Here is a 17,873-nt window from a genome sequence, read left to right on the forward strand (position 1 = left end):
CATCAAGTGGACGCAGTTTCTTGATCCCGCCAGCACTTCCGGGTTTGATCTGTGGAAAAGTCCTGGTGGTCTGGGGATCACTGGAATCCATAGAACAGGTGACGACCTCCCTGCAGGAGTTCCAAGGCCAGCCCCATTAAAAGGGACCCCTGGCAATCCTGGGCTCTTGTATGGGCCCACGAAAGCCCTGGTGGTGTCCCTAGCGTTTCCCAGTGAGACACAGGAAGCTTGGGCTGTGAGGTTCCTGGTAGCCATGTCTACATTGGGAGGATTGGAGGCTGGCTGTCTCTGCTCTGGAGTCAGACACTCACCCCAGGGTTCAGGGTTGTAGATAAATTGCCTTGCTTGGCCTGCGCTCTCTACCTGCCTTCTTAGCTTCTTAGCAGCTGGGAAGTGAATCTGCACATGTGGATTGCACCAAATACAAACTCCCTAGCTCCTTTCCTGGCCTACCTCACCCCACAGGACAGTGTCCCATACTTACTGGATGCTGTCCAGTTTGTTCTGGGACCCAGAGATGTGCCAAGTGGCACGACCAATACTCCTGTTGAGAAGTCCTGGTGATATGCAGAGGTGAGGCTGGAGTGGGAAAATGTTCCACAATCCCATTGCCAGTGTCCTGTGCCTGTCTGGTGGGCTCACCCTCTGAACCCACTGCCTGAAGTAGCTGACCCAGCGGCCTCTGCACTTGACACATGTCCTTCTGGGACAAGTTGTCCAGGCTATGGGGCAGGGTTAGCCTGGTTCCCTGTCCACTACTCCCCTGTGTGGAGAAATGGCCCTCAGATTTGAGCTTCTGGGCGATCACCAGGGAAAGGATGGGCCAGGTCCAGGAGTCACCATTTTGCAGAGATATTGAGTTTGGGGTGTGCCCAGTCTGTGTGCACCCTAAACTCTGCAGTGTATGTTAAGCAGGCCCGGTTGTTTCAGAAGGAATCCTGCACAGCAGTGAGCCCATGTCAGCCAAGCAGCGTTTGGGTCTGGACAAGCCCAACATAGCAGGGACACCAATGGTGTTGCCCAGTGGAGAGCCAACACATTACGTCGCCTTCCCAGAGCGGGAGCTCAGGTGGACAGAGGTGGCTAGTGGTGACCTGATCTTCGAGGCACAGTAGTGGAGTCTTTTTTTCAGTAATGGGGGTGTAGTTTGGAGGTAGCTGGGCTTGGGCCTTGCCTTAAATCCATGGGCAGGTGTGGATGGTTTCTCTAGTTGTCTGATGGCCTGCTTCTCTTGAGATCCCTGATTAGGCTGGAGCTGTGTTTCCAGGAGAAGGGGCACCCGAGAGCTGGGGATGGCAGAGGTGAAGGGTGCAAAAGCAAGGGAAGGGTTTCCTGAAAAGACATGTGGTGTGGTCTTATTTCTTCCAGGATGCCAATAAAAAGGAGGGGGCCAACTGGAGGCTCCCTGTTCTTTGACCTCAAGGGCTTTTGGGAGTGATTTTGTGTGTGTGTGCTGTGTGAGCTCTTGTGTGAGTGCGTGCGTGTATGCATATGTGCTCAATCAAGTTCCTTCTAAGCCACAGTGTGTTGGGGAATACTATTCATTCACAGGATGCCAACTCATCCTGTGTCCTAGTCTGGCTTGTCTTATAGGTGCTGCAACCTGAAGGGAAAGACATGAAATAGAATGGTAACTTTTTCTTCCTGTCTTTGTGTTTACACTCCCTGGGGTTATAGGGAAGGTTGGACAGGGGTCTGGGTATGTTGGCAGGATCTTCTTAGCCGATGTGAACTTTCTGAGTGTATCTAGATGCCACTCAGTGTACAGGGACGTTTTGAGAATCAGCTGTCCATTGCTTTTCTCCCACACCACCTTTTGCAGCTCAGGGCCCTGAATTGGATGTTGTGGGAAGAGAAAGTTAGAGACAGAAAGGTAGGTAGTGAGCTCTGGTCATTTAAAGAAGGAAATGGAGGCCAGTGTACAGACTGCTGCTTGGGAAGGGGAGAGATTGTGTCCCGTGGATGGGAGAGACACTTGTAGGCACTTATTGTGTGGGAATCACAAAGAGGAGCTAGAGGTTCTGGGACCAGGGAAAGGCTCCTGGGCTGTAGCAGGTGTGGAGTTGTCTTTTTTTCCATTTTCTTGTCTCTGCATCACTGTTGTGGGCAGCCTGTTCCTTCACCTGAAGACAAAGACATCACATGCTGAAAGTTGGTCTGAGCTATGGAGGATGGCTATCAATGTGCAGTTGAACTTCTGATGAAGGGACTTTGAGGCCACAGCCTGGGATCTGGGTGTGAGAAGACCACAGGGCTTGTGTGTTGGCTGTCTGCTGAAGCTCCAGACTCCTCGGGCCGTGATCACTTGAGCCCTCACAAGCACACAGCTCTGGGTTTTGCCAGGTAACAGGCCTCCAGCCTTCTGCCAGGAGGGAAGCCACTGACTGGTAGCCCAGGACAGGATGAGGCCGGTGGTAGCCTTTCACCATGCCAGCTGGCCTCCTTGCTGCCTGCCTTAACTTCTCTATATTCTTTTTTTTTTTCCCTCAATTTTTATTAACATTTTCCATGATTATAAAAAGTATCCCATGGTAATACACTCCCCCCCCTTTCCCCTGTGAAATTCCATTATCCATTATATCCCCTCCCCATCTCAATCAGCCTCTCTTTTATTTTGATGCCATGGTTTTTCCTCCTCTTATGCTGGTTTTGTGTAGGTAGTGTCAGGCACCATGAGGACATGGGTATCCAGGCCATTTTATGTCTGGAGGGAGCACGTTGTAAGGAGTCCTACCCTTCCTTTGGCTCTTAGATTCTTTCCACCACCTCTTCTGCATTAGACCCTGAGCCTTGGAAGGTGTGATCGAGATGTTACTCAGTACTCCATTCACTTCTTTCCAGCACTATGATACCTTCTGAGTCATCTCAAAGTCACTGCCATCTGAAAAGAGAAGATTCTCTACCCAAAGTGAGAGTAGCATTAATATAAGGGTATAAATATTAAGAGAAGTGCTTACTGGGCAGTTTGATAAGCATCGTATATACATTTTTCCAGACATAGGCAGATGTTACACCCCTAGGGCTCATGACTACCCGTTTTAAGTTTTCAGTATCAGGGATGTGTTTACACCCATGGAGTGAGCCTCCAATCCAATTGGAAGGCAGTTGGTTTCCACCATGACAGATGTGCCACTATTGCACCCGTTGGCTCATTTGTAATGGCTGGTCAATTATAAGGCTTGCAGTTTACATTGTTGAGTATCTTCACTGGTGGTATCTCGTTGTTTTTTTTTTTCTTTTTCGAGGGAGGGTCTCACTCTGGTCCAGGCTGACCTGAAACTAACTATGTAGTCTCAGGGTGGCCTTGAACTCACGGTGATCCTCCTACCTCTGCCTCCCGAGTGCTGGGATTAAAGGCGTGTGCCACCACGCCCGGCTGGTGGTATCTCTTTCTCCCATTGAACTACATGTAGAATGGCTTCTTCCAGCTTTCTGTCAGCTGGTCTACATGGGGGAGGCTATCAGCTCAGTTCCAGCAGGATTTCTCAGTGGCCTTGCAGCCCAAGTATTTGGAGTCTTCAGCAATAGGGTCTTACCATCTATTCCTGGTGGGAAACCAACTTAAGGAGTGTGCGTTTGTGTGTGTCTGTCTTGTCTGTCTGTGTGCCCATTTTCCTTCTTAGTGAGAGTGGCAAAGTTCAAAATGGTAGAGGCTGTTACTCCCTGGGCGTAGTTTTCAGGCAGTCTCACTTCATCTTGGCAGGCTTGTTTGGCCTCTGTGTGACCCCTTGAAACCTGGATCAACGTGACTCTTGAGTCTCCTTGGCCAATGCCCAAATAAGAATGTAATCTTGGGCTAGGGCCCTGCTGACAGCCTGCCCTGCCTAGAGTCCCTCTTTTCCTGAGGACTCTGGCCTTAGGTCCTTTTAGGGATCTTATTCCTTGGGAGGGAGCATGTATGTTCCTTTGCAGTCCTTTGGTGGGGGGTGGGGGTGGTCATGGCTTTGCAGTGCCTCGGTCTGAAGGAAAGGGGAGCCCTTGGAGCTGCTGGACCTCAGGGTCTCTGGCCTGACTCAACTTGGAGCCCCATCTCTGGTCAGAAGTGTCCAGGATAGTGAACGGCCATGTTGGACATTAGTGACTTGTATTTTCTTTTTTTTTTTTTTGTGCCACAAAAGGCGGAGGGAGTGCAGCAGGGGAGAACTTGGTGGCGCTCTACTGCCATCAAGTGGAAGAGGTTTCTTAATCCCGCCAGTACTTCCTGGTTCTGTGGGGTGGTGCTGGAGGGCTTGGGTCTTGGTTACTGCAGGACAGGGGAGGCCTCCCTGGAGGAGTCCTGGGGCTAGCCCCATCACAGAAGAGTCCTGGCCCATTTGGACTCCATAGGGTCCCGAGGAAGTCCTGGTGGCGGCCAAGGATTTGCGCAGAGGGACACAGGAAGCTCGGGCTCTGAGGTTCCTGGCGGCCATGTGTACATATGGAGGACGGGAGGCTGTCTCTGCCAAGGCTTCAGAAACTCACCGCAAGACACAGTTTTCCATGACACTTTTTGTGCGTCCCCCATAGTTTCCCTAGGGATTCTTTCCTTCAGGCTCTATGTATGTTCCCTGCAGGACTTGCGGAGGCGCCGTTTCTTTGCAGAGCCTCTGTCTGGAGGAAAGAAGTAGCTTGAGGGTCTTCTCTCCTCGCGGGGTGTGCTCTGACTGGAGATTGGAGTTCCATCTCTGCCTTAAGTGGCCAGGACCTGGAGCCACCATCTTGGATGTTAGTAACCAGGCTTATGGTTTTTTTTTTTTTTTTTTTTGCGCAACAAAGGGCGGAGGGAGTGCACAGGGGAGAACTCGGTGGAGCTCTACTGCCATCTAGTGGAAGCGCTTTCCTGATCCCGCTAGCGCTTCCGGGTTTGCTCTGTGGGGTAGCGCTGGTGGGCTGGGGAATCTGTGGAACCCACAGGACAGGGCATGGACTCCCTCCAGCAGGTCTGGGCCAAGATCCATCATGAGCGACTGTTGGCAGCCTTGAGCTCTGGTACAGGCGGGAGGAAGGCCTGATGACGGCCCTTGACTAGTCCAGTGGGACACAGGCATCACGGGCTTTGTGGTTCCTGGCGGCCATGTTGGACACTAGTGGCCTGTATTTCGTGTGTGTGTGTGTGTGTGTGTGTGTGTGTGTGTGTGTGTGTTCCTTTTGTGATACAAAGGGCCCAGGGAAGGCACCATGGGAGACTTTGGTGGCGCCCTATGACATTAAGTGGCAGGGGTCTTCTGATCCCACCAGCACTTCCGCTTTTGTTCTGTGGGGTCGTGCTGGAGGGCTGGGTATCTCCGGTTCCAGCAGCACAGGGCAAGGACTCCCTGTAAGAAATCTGGGGCCAGATCCATCACTCTGGCAACATTAGCTTCTGGTAGGGACCCGAGGAAGGCCTGGTGGCTGTCCTGGACTTGCCCAGTGGGCCACAGGAAGCTCCGGCTCTGTGGTTCCGGGAGGCCATGTCTATATAGGGAGGGTGGGAGGCTGTCTCTGCTCTGGAGTCAGAAACTCACCCCAGGGTTCAGGGATGTAGAAAATTTGCCTTGCTTGCCCTGAGCTCTCTACTCGCCTTCTTAGCAGCTGGGAGGTGAATCTGCCCATGTGGACACCACCAAACACCAAGTGCCTAGCTCCTTGTCTGGCCCACCTCGCCCACAGGACACAGGGTCCCATGCCACTTCTTGGAGACTGGCCCTTGGGTCCCAGGACACAGAATTGGAGATGTTCCTCTAATGAGTCTCCGTCTCTGAGTTTGTCTCTCTCTTTCTGACTCAGGGACACTTTTTCTTCCTCCTCTCTCTGAGTGTGTCTGTCTTGCAATCTTTGTCTTTGTTTTGTCCTCCTCCTCTATATTTATCTTAACTGGAATTCTTTCCTAATGGTCCTTTAGATACAATATTCTGGCCTGACATCTATCAACCCAGTGCTGGGTCACTGAATGGCTGTGCTCCCAGAGTACCACAAGGGTGTCACTAGGGGCTGTCGTGTTTCTGTGAGAATGGGGCATCCTGATGGGAGCATGCAGGTGGCATGCAAGGGCGGAAGTTAGATGACAAGGGCTTGCATGAGGGGCAGCAGAGTGGCACCGCTAGTATTCCTGCTGGGAGGTCATAGTGCTTGGCAGAGGTGAGGCAGGAATGGTAAAATGTGGCACGATCCCATTGCCAGTGGCTTCACCTCACCCTCCAAACCGACTGCCTCCCATAGCTGACTCACAGGCCGCTGCACTTGACACATCTCCTTTGTGGGAGAAGTTGCCAAGGGTATGGAGAGGGATACCCTGGCTCCCTGTCCACCACCCTCCTTGTGTGCAGAAGAGGCCCTCAGAGCCGAGCTTGTGGGCGATCACCAGGGAAAGGATGGGCCAGCTAGCTCATGTGAATGTGCCAGGACTCACAATTTCGCGAGGACATGAGTTTTTGCGTGTGTTAGGTTTGCAAGCACCCTAACCTTCGCAGAATAAGTGAAGCACGCCCAGTGCTTCCAGAAAGAATACTTCACAGCCATGAACTCATGTCAAAGGAGCAGCGCTTTGGGCCACATAATCCCCCAACATGGCTGGGATGACAATGGTGTTGCCCAGTGGAAAGCCAACACATTACTTGGCCTGCCCAGCGTGGGTGCTCAGGTGGCAAGTGGTGAGAGGACCTCTGAGGCACAGTTCTGGATGGAGGTTTTTCGGGCATGGAGGTGTACTTTGGAAGCAGGTGCGCTTAGGTCTTTCCTGGAATCCATGGGCAGGTGTGGATGGTATGTCCCTTTGTCTGGATGGCCTGCTCCTCTTGAGAGCCCTGATTAGGCCTGATCTGGGTTTCCAGGAGCAGGGGTGCTGTGAGCTGGGGATGGTGAAGGTGAAGGGTGCAAAAGCAAGGGAAGGGCTGTCTGAAAAGACATGTGGAGTGCTCTTATTCCTCCAGGGTGCTAAGAAAGACAGATGGCCAAAAGAGGCTTACTCTTCTTTTGCTACAAGGGCTTCTGGGAGCGATTTTGTGTGTGTGTGTGTGTGTGTGTGTGTGTGTGTGTGTGCATGTGCCCCCACTTTTGCTTTTCGTGGGAGTGTGAAAGCTCCTCAAGGTAGAGGCAAGGTTCTGCTCCTACTTGTGAGCAGTTTTCAGGTATGACAAGGCACAGGCGGTCTCACTTCACCTTGGTAGGCTTGTTTGTGCCTTGACCCTGGGCCACGGTGACCCATGAGGCTCCATGGCTAATGTCCAAAAAGAGAATGCTCCCCTTTGGGCAGTGAGGGGGCTTGGTATAGCCCGCCTTGTCTGGAGTACATTTTTTCTTGAAGACTCTGGCCTTAGTTCCTTTTAGGGATCCTATTGCTTGTGAGTGACCATGTATGTTTCCCACAGGACTTGAGAGGAGTCATGGCCTTGCGGTGCCTGGGTCTGGAGAAAGGGGTACCTTTGGGGTTCCTGGCCCTCATAGGCTGTGGCCTGACTTGGTTTGTAGCACCATCTGTGGCCACCAGTAGCCTGGATGCTAAGCAGCCATATTGGATTATTAATGGGTTGTTTTTTTTTTTTTTTGCGCCTCAAAGGGCGGAGGGAGTGCGCTGGGGAGAAGTTAGTAGAGCTCTACTGCCATCAAGTGGAAGGACTTTACCGATGTCGCCTGCACTTCCTGGTTTGTTCGGTGGGGTAGTGCTGGAGGGCTGGGGAATATCTGTTGCCCACCGCACGGGGGACCAGCACCATCACAGAGGACCCATGTCAACCTTTGATTCTGATAATGGGCCCGAGGAAGGCCCGTTGGCGGGCCTGGAATTGCGCTGGGACACAGGAAGCACTGGCTCTGTGGTTCCTGTAGGCGGCGGCCATGTCTACGTAGGGAGAATGGGAGGCTGTCTCGCCAAGGAGTCAGAAACCCAGGACTCAAGGATACAGATAAATTGCCTTGCAGACACAGGTAGATGCTAGTTGCCTGGAATTCTCCTGTGCCTTAATTGGGAATGCGAGTGATTGTGTTTTGGTGTCATTGTGTGTATATGTGTTCATGTGTATTATATAAAATTCCTACCTCTTTATAAGGTCCTGCTGTCCTTGTGCAGTTAGTTTCCATCTGCTAATGATTTCACAGCTTTCTCTAACACTCTAACCACTTAGAGACTGTGCATTTAAACACATGATGCACATTTCATATTCTAACCAGAAAACAGAAAGCTGGGTATGGTGGCACAGGCCTTTAATCCTAGTGCTTGCTGGTAGAGGTAGAAGGATCACAGTTCAAGACCACCCTGAGACTGCATAATGAATTCCAGTTCAGATGGGCTAGAGTGCAACAACTCTACTTGGATTAAAAAAAAAAAAGGGTTAAAAAAGAGAAAAAGCAGCAGCAATCCTTGGGCCAAGCCTGGTAGCACATTCCTTTAATCCCAGCACTCGGAAGGCAGAGGTAGGAGGACTGCCTAGAGTTCGAGGCCACCCTGAGACTACTTAATGAATTCTAGGTCAGCCTGAGCTAGTGTGACATCCTACCTCAAAATCCCCCCCCCAAAAAAAAACAAAAAAAGGTGCATTTGTAACAAGGTCCCAGGGATTGTTGATGCTATTTTCATTGGGACCACAGTTTGAGAAACACTTCTCTCTTTTTATTTATTTGCAATGAGATACAAGAGAGAAGTAGAATGAGAATGAATGTGTGCACCAGTGCTTTTAACCACTGCAAATAAACTCAGGTGTGTATCTGGCTTTACATGGGTTCTGGGGAATGAAAGCTGGGTCTTTAGGCATTGCAGGCAAGCACCTTAGCAGCTGAACCAGCTCTCCAGCCCCTGAGAAACACTTCTTGATGCTACAATAGATACAAAATGTATGGAAGCATTTGAATAATTTAGTACATTTTAAAATGTCAGCTGACAAAACACTGAGGACAGAGGAGGGTGCAGTGGATAAAACCAAGGAGCAATCAAAAGTTAAGACAGGGTCTTCCCACACTGGTAGCAATGCTCCTGCAGTCTGACTCACAATGGACTTCACCATTATTTTTTTTTCCCTTTAATAATTTCTTTAAAACTTACTTATTTGAGAGAGAGAAAGAAAGAAAAAAAAGAGGCAGAAAGAGAGAGAATGGGTATGCCAGGGCCTCCAGCCACTGCAAAGGATCTACAGATGCATGTGTGTATCTGTGCATCTGGTTTATGTGGGTCCTGGGGAATTGAACTGAGGTCCTTAGGCTTTGCAGGCAGACACCTTAACCCTAAGCCATCTCTTCAGCCCCCTTTAATAATTTGTATGCATGTATGGAATGTATTTTATTATAATTTCTCATTAATCATCAATTAGTTTGATAACTTATTTTTTCTGTTTGTGACATTTTTATATATGCATATAATGTGTTTTGATCCCCCATCACCCTCTGTTGTTTTCTCTCTTCCCTCCAGTCAGAGGTACTACAAGAACATGACACCCCTCAAGTCCTGTGTGGAACACACACACTCCCAAGGAACACTGTCCCTGCAGCAACTAAGGCATGAGGCCTTGGGGAAAGAGGGACTCTATGGCTGTGCCCAGCTACCTCACTGCCCACAAGGTCGCATTCTCACTTGGACACAAGGATTACCTTGGCTCTGGAGGCCTTAAGAGTCACCAAGAGGCCAAAGAAGCCTGCCAAGGTAAAGTGATACTGCGCCTTGTCATACCTGACAACTACACACAGGTCACATCAGGCCCCTCCCACCATAGCTGCCCAAGTATACCCACCGCCCACACTCAAATGAATGCACACAAACACAGACGTACAGACCTTGGGAAGACAGAGTGTTTCATGAAAGAACACCTATGTCCGAGAAGTTGGGGTTATCCTGCCAGAAGCACTGCTCTGTTGACATGTGCTCACTTTGCAGCAGCCCATAGGATTCCTCTAGAATCTACTGGCTCTTCCCCCCCCCCCCAACAGACTATGCACACCCAAAAACTCCATGTCCCTGCTAAATTGTGACTCTTGGCACATTCAGATGGGCTAGCTGGCCCATCCTTTCCCTGGGGATGGCCCTGAAGCTCGGCTCTGAGGGCCACATCTGCACACAGAGCTGTGGGGGACAGGGAGCCAGGGTATCCCTGTCCTATACTCTGGGCAACGTGACCCACAAAGGAGAAGTGTCAAGTGCAGCGGCCTCTGGATCAGCTATGGCAGGCAGTAGGTTTGGAGGGTGAGTCCACCAGACAGGTACAGACCACTGGTAGTGGGAATGTGCCACGTTTTACCACTCCTGCCTCACCTCTGCAGAACATCAGGACTTCCCAGCAGGAGTACTGGTGGTGCCACTAGGCTGCCACTTAGGCACGGTCCTTATCATCTGGCTTCTGCCCTTGCAAACCACCTTCCCAAATCAGAAACCCCATTCTCACAGCAACATAACAGCCCTTAGCAGCACCCTGATGGTACTCTGGGGGCACAGGCAGTCAGTGGACAGCTGCCCGGCCCTATACGTGCACCTAAAGGACCTTTGAGAAAGCAAACCAGCCCAATGTAGGGAAGCACAGGGCAGACATACAGTAGGGTAGACCCAGAAGTGAACGTGTTTCTGAGACAGACAAAGAGATCCATTAGAGGAGCATCGTCTGCACATCTCAGGCTACCCAAACCCAGGAGTGTCATGGGACGCTGTCCTTTAGGGCGAGGTGGGCCAGATGTTTGGCGGTATTACATGGGCAGATGCCTCTCTCTGCTCTTAGAAAGGCAAGTGGAGGGCGCAGGCCAAGTGCAGCCTCCCATTCTCCCTATGTAGACATAGCCGCCAGGAACCCAGAGCCTGAGCTTCCTGTGTCCCACTCCTGGGCTGCCACCAGGCCTTTCTAGGGCCCCTACCAGAGCCCAAGGCCGTCAGGGGTCCCCTGTGATGGGGCTGGCCCCAGACCTACAGGGAGTCCTTGCCCTGTCCTGTGGGGACAAGAGATCAACAGTACTCCAGCGCTACCCCACAGAACAAACCCGGAAGTGCTGACGGGATCTGGAAAGCGCCTCCACTAGATGGCAGTAGAGCTCCACCGAGTTCTCCCCTGTGCACGCCCTCCGCCCTTTGCAGCACAAAAAAATAAGAATAAAATAAAAAATGGTAAATACAGGCTACTAATGTCAAACATGGAGACAACATCTTGGCCACTTTTGTGAGCCTCCTAGTTTATTCAGGTCCCATAATTTGAACCTCAAGAGTCTTTTCTGCCACATGTGGTTGAAACTATAAAAGCTGATGCCTTTGCCCCATGCTTGGAATCTACCTACGGTGTCAACATCTTATCAAAGGGGGGAAAAATACCACAAATACTGCTGCTTCCATGGAATCAAATCTACTGTGATCAAAGAGCGCTTATCCATAACACTGTCCCAGAGTTGACCAGGGGTCACAGTGGACTCCTTCATGTACAGTTTACCCTGGAAGTAGAGATCAGAATATCTTTAGTTCATATGGATGGTTAAAAGGTGGCACTGTACACCTCACTCAGGCAACATAGTGAGTTCATTCAGGCTACAATATCTGCTCCAGGGGCACTGGAGTTTCTGAAGAGATCATTACACAACAATTCTGTAAGTGCTTTGGAAATTTCACAGGTTAAGTCTACCTGTGCCCTATTTTTAAAAAAAATTTATTTTTTCATTTTTTAGAGAGAGAGAGACATATAGGAGAACTGGTGCACCAGGGCCTCAGCCACTGAAATCGAACTTCAGATGCTTGTGCCTCCTAGTGGGCATGTGCGACTTTGCACTTGCCTCACTTTTGTGTATCTGGCTTACATGGGATCTGGAGAGTCAAACATGGGTCCTTTGGCTTCCCAGGCAAGCACCTTAATCACTAAACCATCTCTCCAGCCCTATTTTTTTTTTAATTTTTTTTGTTTATTTTTTATTTACTTGAGAGCTACAGACACAGAGAAAGAGGGAGAGAGAGAGAGGGAAAGAGAGAGAGAGAGAGAGAGAATATGGGCACGCCAGGGCCTCCAGCCACTGCAAACGAACTCCAGACGCGTGCGCCCCCTTGTGCATCTGGCTAATGTGGGTCCTGCGGAATCGAGCCTTGAACCGGGGTCCTTAGGCTTCACAGGCAAGTGCTTAACCACTAAGCCATCTCTCCAGCCCTATTATAAAATATATATATACATTGTTTTGTTTTTCAAAGTAGGGTCTTGTTCTAGCCCAGACTGACCTGGAATTCACTATGTAGTCTCAGGCTGACCTTGAACTCACAGCAATCCTCCTACCTCTGCCTCCCAAGTGCTGGGATTAAAGGTGTGCACCACCATGCCTGGCTTAGTTTTTATTTTTCTTGTTTTTTTTTTTTTTTTTCTTGAGGTAGGGTCTCTCACTCTGGCCCGGGTGGCCTCGAACTCACAGCGATCTTCTGCCTCCTGAGTGCTGGGATTAAAGGCATGCGCCACCACACCTGGCTTTATTTTTCATTTTTATTTGCAAGGAGAGAGAGAGAGAGGGAGGGAGGGAGAGAGAAAATGTGCCCGCCATTGCAAATGAATTCCAGATGCATGCAGCACTTTCTGTATATGACTTTATGTGGGTACTGGGAAATCAAAATCAGGTCATTAGGGTATGCAGGTAGGTGCCTTAACTGCTGTGCCATCTTTCCAGCCCTGTGCCCCCTGTTTTTTTTTTTCCCTTTTAATGTAACAGGCAGTTTTCCTGAAATATCCATTGGAAGCTAGAGCATATAGTCCTCTAGAATGTCTTTTCTGGAACTTCAGCACTTTGCTGTCTATATTGCAGATCTTTGTTCCTCATCTCTAACCTTGTTCTGACCATTGTAGCCCACAGCTTTACAAGTCTATCTTGTATCATAAGCAAATGGAAGACATGCCCTCCATGGATCAGCAACCCGTCTCCCTCACCAAAGGCTCTTCACGCTGTCCATAACACAGATCTGCCGCACTGACCTCATGGGAACACTGCTAGGATGTGGCCGCATCTCAATTTTCCCAGATGATGGTCTGTAGGTGGACTGGGAGACTATACAACATATCTGTTAAACAGACAGATCCTCACTCTGTCAGAACTAGGGCTTTGTGTGCTTCTCCACAGACATGTATGTTTCATAGAGAAGCAGGGTGGAAGCTGGAAAAGATACCAATAAGTAAATTATGCTTCCTGCCTCCAGTAAGAGACAGAGCCACATTGAGAATACTTGCAGGAAGGATCCAGCATGATACTGACTTTTGCAGAGGCCAGAGGATGTGTGCTTATGTAAGCAATGAAATGCAAGAGTCAATAATATGTGAACCATGTGGGCTTACAGAGAAGGATGAAAGTAGATACCATTCTGTGTTTGTTTCCCTTAGCTCAATACAGTGGAAGCATGCACACGAGGAAAATATGTCTGGTTCTCACAGTGGGGAGGACTGACAGAAGAGCTAGCAGGCAGAGGCATGCATAGGCTGCAGTCACCCTATAACATTAGGGTTATACTTTTCATCAGAAAGAATCTCTGTCTGGAATACATTCATGGATACATATGTGAAGCAAGCGAGCAAGTATGTGTTCTGAGCATGTGTGTATGAATGAAGTAACTGAGTGTGTAAGGGAGGCTGAGTGGAGAACACAGCCACACCTTCAATGTGGAGCTTTGTGGAAGAGGTGGCAAAACTACAGGCTCTCATCAAGGTCACCTCCTTTTGTTTTTAAGAAATTGTTTTTAAGTTTATTTGAGACAGAGGGAGGCAGGGAGAGAGAAAGAGAATTGAGAATGGGTGTGCTAAGGCCTCTAGCTACTGCAAATGAAATCCAGATGCACGTATCACTTTCTGCATCTGTTTTTACATGTTGGTACTGGGGAATCAAACTGGGTCCATAGGCTTTGCAGTCAAGTGTTTTAACTGCTGAGCCATCTCTCCAGTCCCAAAGTCATCTAGCTATCGGGCCTTCTAGAATCCCAACCTGGTGTACTCAATGTGGAAGGGTGATCCAGGACATCTTCTGCCTTCTTCTTAACCTAAAGTGGTTTGTTAATGCTTTTACAATGGTTTCTAATCCCTATTCCCAGCCTGCTCCTGGATGAGTCCAACAGGCAGATGGAAGTGCAAGGATAAGTATGAAAACCTAGGTATTCATCCCATCTCAGGCTACCACTCAATGTCTCCCCACAAGCAAACATTCTAGCCATATTGACCTGAACAACATAGTGTGTGTCAGCATGCCCTGGAGTGGTGAATGTGGTATTAATGAAGGTGAAAGAGCACCACATACACAGATGTATGTATTCATTTTGTTGTTTTCCATATACATTTACATCACCACAGAGAATCTCCTAGTATTCCAAGAATAAATCCAATTCACTTCTAGGACTTGAGGAGATTTTAGTCCTCCCATCACTGTTTATCCATAAAGGCAGGGAGGAAAGTCTGGGAAGGTCAAGGTGAAAGGTATTTCTGGTACTACCCTGCCACCAAGTGGAAATTTTTGAGCTTGGCTTCTAGACTCCCTTTGTGTTTCTGGTAGGAAAGGTCTCTGATATGCAGAAGGGTAAGTTGGGGGTACTTTGAGCATTCTGGGGTGCCTTCAGCCACTCCACTATGCTCCTCCAAAGTTAGTGCGGATATGATGTAGCCAGGATTGAGTACCAAGAGGTCCTGGGCTAGAAAATGTGCTAAGAGTACAGGAAAGCTCGCCAGGCCTGGGTGGCTGCCATTTTTGATAAGCAGGAGATAAAGCAATTGTAGAGCATGTAACCACTTCATCTCCCATTGTACTAGAGGCAGTCCCTTGTAGAAAGGATGAAAGCTCTCTTGTAGTTGAGTACTACACCAAGATAAGGAAGTAACAGGGGCATGTCAGTTCCAATTTTGTCTGCTTTATTCTCATTTTTGTCCAAGAAAGTTTGGATCTGAGGCCCCAAGGAATGCCATTTGTCTCATTTTCCTGTAAAGGGCAGACAGGGTATCCATGAGAATACATAGGATTAACAGGTCCACTACATCACGGGGCCTGTTTCATGCATGCATTTGCGGTCAGGAACATTCTAGTCATGTCTTGTTTTCCAGCCTTCAGGTACTCATCTGGCACTTGGTTCACATACCGTAGCATCTATGTTGTGATGTCCAGCTGTTCTACATTCTTCACTTTGACTTTAAGGCTCATGGTATCATTGGCTATCACACTTATTACCTCAAATTGGAAACCAACTGCTCAGATTATGTAGGCTCTGACTCTGCCCTGAGGTTTGACAAAGAAGGGTGGTGGTTGGCCATGAATAGTTTTGCCCACATAAGATCACTTGGGAAACCTCTTGAGTAGCAATGATGGGTGGCATGGATAATCTTTGAGTACCCATCAAGGGGTATGAAATGAAAGAAATGGAGGATTTGGCCACGATTCCTGGGCAGGTATTGGCCAGGAAGGACATTCCCATTGTGGTAGAAGCTGGACAAAGATACTAAATGTTCCTAGGCTCTTTTAAAGAAGGCTATTGGGAGAGTATGGTTATAGCTTTCATCAGGAGGAATCTCTGTCCTGTATCTGTAGATAGATACATGAAACGTATACTGTGAGTATATGTGTATGAGTAAGTGAATGAATTGAATAAATAAATGTGTGGGAGGCTGAGTGCAGAACATGGCCACACCTTCATGTGGCACTTCCTAGAACAGGTGATAAAAAATTCTCCACGAAAGGTGGTATACACCTTGTTCCTAACCTTGCTAGACATGTCTGAGTTTGGACTGGAAGATAACAGGAAGAAGGGGGCTGGGACTGGGAGCACAGATAGCGGGTGGAGCAGGGAGGAGGTTCTGATTGTAATAGTACTTAGCATTAGACAGGGCCTTCTGAACTCTTTGCTCTTACCATTGTCCTTAGTCTCCTGGAACTCTAGGAGCCTGTGGCCAAGAAAGAAATCTGAACCTGGGCATAGCATTCAGGTGGCCGAGGCAGGAGAATTTGTGAGTTCAAGGACAGCTTGGGTCCTAGAGTATATGACTGCACATCTGGCCATTTTTCCTTCCAAGCAAAATGCAAAACCACGTAGTTCTGACTACTGTGAAGACTTCTCTTCACTACAGTCCTTCAGAGTTGTAACACTGCAGCTATCCACTTCTGGGAGGTGCCCTTGTAATGCACTGGACCTTCTGTAAGCCATGTCCTAGTCCTTTCCTCCTCAGTCAGGCACGCCCCATGATGTTTGGGGACAGAAGGCACTGTAACAGGAGTAGAAACCATAGGCATTTGGGCAACTTCCTTGTGCCTTCAGGGCCTGATCACTTCCCCTTGTTGATGGGCTGCTGCTGTGCTTTATGGCCCAGTGGGTCAGATAACACACACCCAGTTCATAATGGGCAGCTCAGGTCACATGTGACTTGAAGGCCCAGTGACAAGCATTCAGTTTCCACTAAGGCCCAATAGCAAGCTGTCTCAGAGGGAGAATAATTGCAGATGACAGCAGGACCTTGCTGCAGAATCCCAAGGGTCTCTGCTGTGATTCACTTATGGGGGCCTGCCAAAGGCTCCAAAAGGCATCCCTATCTGCCACTGATACCTCAAGTACCATACGATCTGCTGCACCACAAGACCTTGTCTCAAAAATAAAATTAAATTTTAAGGAGAGATGGTTCACCAGTAAAGGCACTTGATTGCAAAGTCTAACAAGGTTTCCCAGTACCCATATAAAGCCAGATGCACAAAGTGGTGCATGTGTCTGGAGTTTGTAGAGGCTAAAGGTCCTGCTGTGCCTGGTCTCTGTCTCTCTGCATGTGAATAAATAAACAAAAAAAAATTGAAGTAAAAATCTCAAATAACAGAAATCTGAAAAGGCAATGAGCTAGACAGGTGCAACTGGGGAGATGCAGGGCACTGATGATAGAGCTCTGCAGGTGGCTATTGTTGCAAATGGGCACAGGGCAATATGGCCTCAGCTGGCTACTGGGCACTGCCAAAGGCTTCTATTAGATTCACCTATGGCTATGGGGCTTCCTTGGTTCTCCCTGCGATCCTGACTTTCTTCCAATCCTACTGTACCCCAGAAAGCTATCACAGGAAGGTGGGTCTTGGATTAGCAAGAAGATCCATATCATATCACAAGTGAAAACATGACGTCCATGTCCTCCCCCATATTTTCTGCCTATGCTATTTTCTACTAGAAAAACAAAGCAATTAGTATTCATCTGGGCTGACACATGCATGTGTGGGTGACCAGGTCTTCCATCTGGCCTTTCTTGCTTTCCTGATTGGAACCAAAGAACCACAGATTTGGAACCAAAAAATCCACCCAGAGTCCACCAAAGAACCCTTGGCCTTTGATATTCTCAGGAGTCACTGAAGAACCACTTTGGTCATATGTTATTATGAGCAGAAACAAAGGGCAGGAGCCCAGAGACATTGGAATTGAATGAAGCAGAAAAGAAACTACCACACCAAAGCAATGGAGCCTGAGCACATGAATCCTTCCATGTAACCATGGCCATATCCTGGTCTTCAAATAGGACTGTGTGGTGGTTTGATTCAGGTGTCCCCCATAAACTTAGGTGTTCTGAATGCTAGGTTCCCAGCTGATGGAGATAGAGCTTCCCTCTTGAGCCTGTAAGCCAAAATAAACCCCTTTTTTTCCCCACAAGCTGCTCTTGGTTGGGTGATTTTTACCAACAATGTGAACCTGACTGCAACATATTGGCTGCATGAATGTGTATTTATTTATTTATCTACAGATGGCAGAAAAAATGGAGGAGAGCCAAGATTCATCAAGAAGACATGATAACTGACTGCCCATGAGACGCCCCCTCTTCCACATCTTCCAGGGCCCAAGAGAACTTGTAGTGGAAGCAGTGCCATGAACACTGCTCTTAATGCGAACCTAACAACCAATGCCAGGGTGATGGTGGGAGAATTGGTGATCAATTAAAACCTATCAAAGCAGGGCTGGAGAGAGAGCTCAGTGGTTAAGGTGCTTGCCTGCAGAGCCTAACAGGAGG

The 17,873-nt window shown here is 48.8% G+C and overlaps 1 long non-coding RNA gene across 2 annotated transcripts in view; it reads right to left on the minus strand.

The window, feature by feature from the left end:
• Positions 1–1,878: 1,878 nt before the first annotated feature.
• Positions 1,879–17,873, minus strand: part of LOC123456610 — a 45,344-nt gene continuing 29,349 nt past the window's right edge. For both annotated transcript variants that reach the window (XR_006634591.1, XR_006634589.1), the window contains exon 4: positions 1,879–2,123. This is a non-coding gene — a long non-coding RNA (uncharacterized LOC123456610). The remainder of the gene's footprint in view (positions 2,124–17,873) is intronic.

The sequence above is a fragment of the Jaculus jaculus genome, chromosome X (genome assembly GCF_020740685.1).
Source record: "Jaculus jaculus isolate mJacJac1 chromosome X, mJacJac1.mat.Y.cur, whole genome shotgun sequence".
In the NCBI taxonomy this organism is placed as follows: domain Eukaryota; kingdom Metazoa; phylum Chordata; class Mammalia; order Rodentia; family Dipodidae; genus Jaculus; species Jaculus jaculus.